Source organism: Trichoplusia ni, chromosome 8 (assembly GCF_003590095.1).
Source record: "Trichoplusia ni isolate ovarian cell line Hi5 chromosome 8, tn1, whole genome shotgun sequence".
Lineage (NCBI taxonomy): Eukaryota > Metazoa > Arthropoda > Insecta > Lepidoptera > Noctuidae > Trichoplusia > Trichoplusia ni.
This window is the reverse complement of record NC_039485.1, coordinates 13,160,989-13,169,826: the sequence shown is the minus strand read 5'-3', so window position 1 is coordinate 13,169,826 and position 8,838 is coordinate 13,160,989. Positions and strand designations below refer to the sequence as shown.

At 35.3% G+C, this 8,838-nt stretch overlaps 1 protein-coding gene across 1 annotated transcript in view; it reads left to right on the top strand.

Annotated features, from left to right (window-relative positions):
* Nucleotides 1–2,607: 2,607 nt before the first annotated feature.
* LOC113496505 (syntaxin-23-like) overlaps nucleotides 2,608–8,838 on the top strand; it is an 81,954-nt gene continuing 75,723 nt past the window's right edge. The window contains exon 1 of the mRNA XM_026875742.1: nucleotides 2,608–3,021. The gene's annotated coding sequence lies outside the window, so the exon portion shown is untranslated. The remainder of the gene's footprint in view (nucleotides 3,022–8,838) is intronic.

Genomic DNA, 8,838 nt, shown 5'->3' with positions numbered 1-8,838 from the left:
TAATCTAAGTTGAACGTAACTTATTTGAAAAAAATCTGCCTTTGGTGACGTCAAATGTTATGTTAAAGCAGTTTATAAGCATGATACTAGAATTAAGTTTCGCTCTTCGGATTTGAATTTCAGATTTTAGTATCCTTTAAAAATTAAAAAAAAATGTGTGGCCAATGTCCAGTTTCGAGGCATAAACTGCATGACGTGTAGGTAAAAATATAGCCACGTAGTTGCCAAGTCCGAGACCAAAATGTATATATAAATACATACATATGTATACAACAATAAGATGTTGACCACTTGCAACCAAACGTAAAATATACAATTTGTAATAAAACGGTTGAGCATTTATGTACGTGTATTGAAATCATACATTGTATTCTACCTAAGGAGTGCGTAGTACCTACACAAATATGTAACGGACTGTTAATTTAATCCAACCAAACCAGTTCAATAAATAACTAATCGTTTTTAACACTTGTAATAACACAACCACTAAGCAATACACACAAATTTAAGCCATAAATTCCGTGAATTCGCAACATAAAATCTAGACGCAGCAAATCATAAAGTTTATCCTCAAATACCGAAACAACGCCCACGGATTAGGAATTATCGGTTGCGGCTCGTTGGGCGTACAATCACTGACAGTCGATAGAAAATACATACGCGACACGATGTTAGTAAACAGATAGATCCATTATTAGCGGGCGAAGCTCATTCCGCATTGATAATAGGTACCACAAGCCAACGGATAGCTGTTATCGAAATATTAGGTGATACTGCGGTACTTTGGTGCTACGGAACAGGGTGAGCTGTCCCGATATCGGCGCCGTCCGATAACGATATTCGGTACGTTACCGTCCCGCGATTTCTAAGAACGTTCATTGATAAGCCCCCTCGCTAAATCGAATGGGGATATTGATGGGAAAAATGTATCGTAAAGGTGGACTGATATGGTCAGGAGAATAAATCACATATGCCTGAATAGAGGTCGGATGTAGAGTTCTTAGGAGATTTTAGGGGATGTACCTAAAGGGTAAACGGTATGCTTCATATTACTAAGGCATAGCTGTCATTTAGTCTGACCGTCCGTCTGTCGCGAGGGTGTGTCTTAAGAACCATGGAAGGTATACAGTTCAAATATTTTCAGTTTATAATTACTGTGTCACTATAACAATAAATGTTGTAAATAAAGTCGACGTATTTAACTTTAGAGCCGTCAATGTCAGTGAACCTTCACTTATCCGGGTTTTTTTGTCATGATGATGTCACAATTTGATATTTATAGATGAAAATAAACGGTTTTGCTTAAGTCTCTCGATGAGATTAACCTCATATTTCAACTTATTACAACTCTAAATTAGTTCATTAGAATTTTACTAACTTAAATTTAAAGGTTATTCAAAGTTAAGCCACTTTGAAACTTGCACAAAGTTTCGGTGTTTTAATTTTAATTTATGAGATACTATCACGTTTAACAGCTTCGTCGGTTTGAGAGATCACTGTCTGTATAAAATTTTTTTGAACAATTTAGTGTTAAGATGACTGCAGAGTACTTTAATCTGTTTACATATTAGGCGTGAGCTGAAGTTCTTTAACAAGTGCGTTTTCGCTTTCAACTTTTGTAGTTTAATATTGAAATGAAATTACTTTTACGGATTTTATCGCAGTTTAAATGGTCACGGGCAGATCAGTCTGCCCGTGACCATGTTACCTGCAAAGGTGTCGGAACGTCGGGAACTAAAATCGAACATTAAACCGCGATAAAATCCGTAAAAGTAGTTTCATTTCAATGTCTAACATTCGCCTCAACCTAAGAAACCATTTTGTAGTTTAAATTTCGAATATTACATAAATATATTTCAATAAGATTATCAACTGTTTCTTTTTCTATTGTTACTAATTGTCTTGAATATTATTGTGCATGTGGCAGGCCTCCGTTTTGACGACTTCAAAATTTTTTGTCAACATATTTTGACAACAAACCTATAACGATACCAATGTTACTCAATAAACAAAACCACTCATTAACAATGATACTCATCACCCATAATAATTTGTAACATAACAACGTTATGTTAATGAGGCTATAACTAAACCATTATTTTATAGAGGAGACACATCAAACGCGGCTTGACGTATCGTATTCTAAAACAGACATTAATAGGGAGAATCACGCTCCAACATATCAAAGATGCGATGTCAGCGTTCCCCGGTTTCCGCTCTGGATATCGTTTGTGGGGAAATACAGCCTTTATTTCAACTTTATCAACAACACATCATCACACGTTGAAGTTCTGTTTCAAGTAGACCGCAAGCATTGAGCTTTGTAAAATAATTCTCAGTACTTTCTCAGAGCATTTATAATTTCGTAATTTATTAATTTGTTTCTGTAAACTACGTTTTGGCACTACAAAAATTTGTCGTGTAAAATGTCCGTTGTGTTATGCGGTTGACTGACCGCTTGTCAGCGAAAAATGCAACAATGAACAGTGACATGAAAGTTTTTTGTTAATGGCAACAGCGAAACATGTTAAACAAAAAGCTTTATCTTACCAAAATAAAAGTTGTAAACGTTATCACGTAATCAAAGGTGTGGCAATCATCCTAGTTATGTCAAATCAGTCCGATATGATTCATATCATCCTCTAACGACTTCATAAAATGTTATCAAACATCGCATATCCACGTTTACGTCCCATTCACCTTGAAACGTATCTCAATACAAAAGTTGAAGGAAAGAGGAATGATCTGACGCGCGGCGCGTACAAAGGCGAGTGTGTTTTAAATCAAACATTTGCAGATACCATCTTGAAGTTCAATCGTTTATTAAACACAACACACGTGGTTTGGAGTGACCTGTGCTGTCAGCCATGTTAGTTTCTATCTAGATCTGCTGTTAATTGGTGCTGTTCGTTAGAGCGTTTGATTGATTTTCGAATTTTCTTTATAATAGTAATTATAACTGTGGATTTCTCGGTATTGTGTTCTGGTATCATATTTGCGTCATCGGATTTGGTGTCAAACGTGACTATTTCGCTGCTATAAAAGGGTATTTGACCAAAAAATAAATTTTGCCGTCGGAAACAAATACTTACTTACTTATTACTTATTTTTATATTAATAAATACGAAGACCAGTAGAAGAACGGAATCGAATATGGTGAAACTTATGGCAGGAGAGTAATAATAATAACGTCATTTGTATTAAATAACCTAGTTCGGACTCTGTATTTCAATTTTGAAATTAATTTGTCTTGTCCAGTGAAACTTTGAAGGGTATCCGACTACCGCTTCAGATTTTTGTTATGAAAGCTGAATTTTTTGTTGCACTTAGCGACTGCGACATTGGCCAAAGCAGGCATCCTAATTGTGTAGCTTGTAATTGGCTCGGCCGCTGCATTGCTTAAGTGCTTTGTCTACAGCGTTAAAAATTGCTGGAAACTTTAAGTGTATTTCATTAGGCTGGTATCCTTTGAGGGAGATGAATCTTTTACTAAATTATACGTATTTGAGGATAATGTTGTCTAGACTCTTTGAAGTAGTTATGTAGTGTTTAATGAAGGCGTACTGAAATGTATGGTTTAGTAACGCATGGGAAAACAAAGGGGAAAACCAGAGTCCTATTATTGTCGCTGTTGGTTTGTCTGCCTGCCATCAAACTATATCTGATGAATAATATTTTTACGGAATCCCTAGAGTTGCCAGTTTGACTCGCACTTGACGAGTTGACCGGTTTTATAATGTTTCTTTTTTAATAAATGACGTCATTCCGTTGAAAGATTTTTCGTTTGTTCTCTTTTCAGACTTGATTGGCAGGCGATAGATTAGCCTCATGTTTGCAAATAATACCTAGTTGCTTTGATTATATTGTTTGGATATTAACCACACCGCACGCGTATGAACTGAACGTGTTACACTAATATTATGAGCGCCGAAGTTACGAAATTCTCGAGTAAATATTTACATGTTATGTCACGTGGTCACTGTTGAAATGAACTGGAAGAAACAAAGGAGTCAGTAGTTAAAATAGTAAGCTGTGTTACCGGGATAAGCAGTAGGACATTATTTTGGAAAACTGATACATTGATTCAGCCTATCAAGGTCCATAGTTGGACTTCCAGTCCCCCGTCTTCTGCATCTAATTTTAGGTATTAATTAACCTAATAATAATATTTACTTTAATATTTTCCAAGCAAATGCACTGATAGCTCTTTGATTTTTCGTTGTTTTAACTCTGTATCTGAAAGTATGCTAGGAAGCTTAGATTGAGTGAAATGCGATAAAATTATTACCACAGGATTTAATACAGGAGATTAATTCAAGTGTACTGCACAACATTTCATTCAAAAATCATTTAATCATTGCTTTGCAGTCATTTCCATTCCACCTAATTGGTAACAAGTACTTTGCTTACGACTAACTCTTTAAGTACTACCGTTGTAGGTGTTGAAGCGAGACAGCGTATTAAACGTCATAGAGCGCCGTCTCTTTCCCACAACTACAAGAGTATTACTTCAAAGGTGTTGGTAGTCCCCCTGATCGTATTACCCGATAATTTCATTTTAAACAACCCCCATAACTTACTCTAATAATGAATTACCTAGGAACGTGAGCACGCGAGCTATAAATATAAGGATATGAATAATGGGGGGTGTGACGTGATTCTCATAGTAAATATGGTGATTACGTAAATCCCGTTTCAATGAAAACGGTATATTTTGTCTTTTGGTTTTGTTACCGTTTCAGGTAAGTCGTTTTTATCACCTTTTGTGACCTTGTTTTTGTACAAAATCATTTAGAAAAAAATATAAGAAAGTTGTTCAAATATTGTCGAGCATTTTTTTTGCTAGACCAATGTTAACTAATTCCACAAACAAACCACAATCCCAGTACCTACCTAAAAAAATAGCAATGGGTCTATCAAACTTACGAAGGGATATTGGCAAAAAGCTTTGATGGATCGCGTCAGTCATATAAGCTGGTTTTCCATAAAATTGAAAACAATTCCTGTTATGAATCATTGAAAACTTGCCAACGTATAGAACATATTGGCACTGCTACCCACTATTTGGTTTTCCAAAGCAATCGAGCAAAGCATTTCGATTTCAGTACGATTTATATCGTGTGTTCACCCAATTCATTTCACAAATTGTATAAATGTTCATCATATTTTATAGAAATTGTATCTTTAAGTAGTCTGTGTAGTCTCATCCTCAAAATATTTGTTTTAGTCCTACTGGTTTGAAAACACCTCTTCCAATATTGGTCATCCGGTGAGAAACCTAGTGAACAACTTGCGGGTTGGCGATTCTAGACTTTGATTTTACTGAAATATAGGTTTTATTTACGAGATTTTCCCTCTCTTTATACCTATCCTCTGTTGGACAGTTAGCTTCCACCAGTTAGAATTAAAAAAATCAAATACTTAAATAAAAGTATCAGTTGTGATTTCAACAACTTTAATAATAAAGTCCACGACATACTTACATAGAATGGAGACTTACAGTCTGTCATTTTTCACTCAACTTTACACAAACTACGGACATTAGCATCGTTACAAAGAAAGAATCGTTCTTAGAGTCATTAAAGAGTAATCTTCAGCACATAGAGAGCATTCATCACCATTCATTCTTCAGTCATCATTTCCTTTTTTACAAAGATTTAAGGTAAGATAACAGCTCATTGGAACCCCAGTACCGACTACGCATCGCCTGAACTCCTGCGGCTAGTATTCTTGACGTGGACTTCCATGGATATGCGCTAACTACATCAACTGCGTACCGTCACCGTAATAAGCCGCATGCTTACCTTGCTTTAGCTTTGAGGGTCTATTGGTTGACCGCGTCACAATTGTCGGTGATTACGCGGCGTCCACCTATCGACATGTGCCGTTCGACAAAGCCGCGCGTGGTTCTTGCCGGTTGGTTCTAATGAGCTGTGACCTTTATACTCCAGAAAAACGCTAAGGTTAGCTCATAAAATAAATTATACCGTTTTATAATTCACGTCACGATGTCTTGTGGTTTTAATCAAGGCAAAAGTTTAGGGGAAGCGTTAATCTACCGCACTGGTATAAGAAAGTTTGCGACGCACACTGCTATCCAATGGGTTTACTCTGTTTCTAATTCTAAAGATAAATGTTTTGGTTTCGGCGTCATTAGGAAGGTTTTCTGAGAAAAAAGGGCTTATTCCTTCTAAAACATGGTAGTTTGTTGTTTTAGTGTGTTTTTTCGGTTGTCATTATAATTCGAGAGATGGAAAAAGACTCTGTAAATCTTACACGAAATGTCTTAAAGTAACTGATATTTTACCGCTTTAAATAGGAAAAGCATAGCTGGTTTACCAACAGGAATAATAATTGTATCTTGGACAAAAGTAATGTTTTATTCAAAGATGTAAAGGAATTGTGCTCAGTAGCAAGCTTCGTTACGAATACTTCCAAATCAAAATAACGTTTCGTAAAAATAAACATAAGAAAACCAGGTATACTGTATAATAGCCGACTTTTCTCTTCATTTTTATTCTAGACACTGGAAAAGATCGTAAATAAAATATTTTCATACTTTTCCAGTGATAGGACTTTCTTCTCGGTGCAAGAGTGAAAACCCGAAACCAGACTTTACGACTCCAAATTTACGGTTATAACACCCATGCACCTAAAAGGAAATACTTTCCGTTCCAAATTTAAAACACTAAAATCTTCAATCGACTCTCTCACATAAAAGTTTAAATACCTTGCCACCGAATATCCCAAAATTGTTCTGGAAAAGAACAATAAAACGCACCAAATCCCTTACTTCAGTATTTTAAGGTAACCAGGTTTACTTCATCAACAAGCGGAACATTACCATCTGCGCCGGGACTTACAAGCATGAACTCATTGCCTATTAACCTCATAATACGTTAAATATGCTAAGGAGGTTAAAGTTAGACTTTCGGTGTTGTAGGAACGAGACAGCGCTCTACTCCCCGTATACCGGTGTCTCTCTTTCACAGCAAGTAATTAACTTTAAGAGGCGGTGGTAGGTCCCAAGGAGAATTCACGAATTATAGTGGTAGAAACCTCCGAAGCTTGGTAACCGACTCGTACGTTACCCACGTTACGTACTAAGTTTGTTCAGCTAATTACACAGTCTGATGTTGTCAATAACGTTATGCTGTGGTCTGTTGATTTGAGTTTGTTGAAGCCAGGGTTTCAAATTGTTTAATGTTGTCTGTATATTCAAGGGTTTTGAGATGTTTCTGTTTTATCGGTGTTAAGTATTATTGTGCAAGTTTATCAGTAGTAGCACTTACTTAAGGACGTTTGGGACGTTCATCTTATATTTTTACTGCATTATTACTGCAATTTGCATTAGGGAAATTCATTCATTCACTTTTAGCGATTGGACAAACTCGGTCTATAAGCCAGTGGGATATTCTAACATCAAAATAAAATATAAAAATACATGTATCTATAAGTAGACACTTCTATTTAAACCCATCTCAAATCGCAAATGCAATCTCATAAACGCAAATGGCAAAAGAACTGCAAAAACACACCTCACTTACTTGAACTGGTATTTCTGAAATTGAACAAGTTTCCGTCTGCAAGTAAATTCAATGAGGCTAAAATATGTGCCTTATTTATTTGATTGATTGACAGATTTACTTTGGCGAGAGGTGACACGTATATATGCTTGTCTCCCTGTATTATGTGAGGCGGTCGTAAGACAGATTGATGGCCACCGTTCCTGAAGAATTGCTCTACTTTAGAACGATGAACGTCCAAAATTCTATAGGATGTGTTATTGGTATATTTTCACCTTAAACGTTATGCTTAAAAACCGATATAAGGATATAAGGTGAAAATTACGACATAACGCTGTTCAGTTCAGTTTGGCCATGAGACCAAAATTGATTAAAGAAATTTTGACGTATTTTTTTTTGTAATCTTAATTTTATGATTTCGTATTGCTATTATTATACAATTACTCTACTATCCACTCCTTAAATAGCCTACATAAGGCAAATTTAAGCGTATTAGGAGCTGGACTAACCAATCAATTGTGATTCACTTCAATAAACAAGAAATCTGTCTGTAATGAATCAATCTATTCCCAACTTAGTTGCTAACATAAATAAATTGATCCAGCATAATGACGGCTATTTTTGGAATAAGATATTCTTGTGTTTAAAGGGCATTCTGTAGTTTACACGTGTTTATACCAAGTCGTATTTTATGTACTGACTCTGTAGTTTAATCTTTTCGTGTACAACCCAGATTAATACCGTACTCAAAAACTTTAAAAACATCACAATTAAAAAAAGGCATTTAAGACCTCCTCCTTTTTTAAATTTGCTAACAGACGGCGATAAAACGTTGTTCCTTCAGATAAGTTAATAAACAAAATTGAATTAAAGTGTGGAATTATCTATTTGCCCGGTGCACTGGGCAATATTCAAGAGGTGTTATTATTTGACCCACTTCCAACGTACTTTTGTTTATTTTTTCATATCAAGTATTTATTCTTTTAATACGAAACTTGGTACACAGAAATTGCGAAATAAAACCTCTTTATTGATACAATTGTGTCGAATATTTTGGATTGAAAGCAGTAAGTTAAATAATTCGATAATTTATTTTAAAAAAATGTTAAAGAAACAGTCTACTATGTAAATTAGTTACAAAAAAGGTTTAAAGCCACTTTGGTAGCAGAAAAATGAACTTTTAACGAAGAATACTTAATTATGGAAACTGCTAACAACTTAGCAATTGAGAATAAACTTAGTATACGTTAATAAACAAGGAATTTACTAATAGGTATTTTCTTTTTCTTCATTAGTAATCGTAGCTATTCCC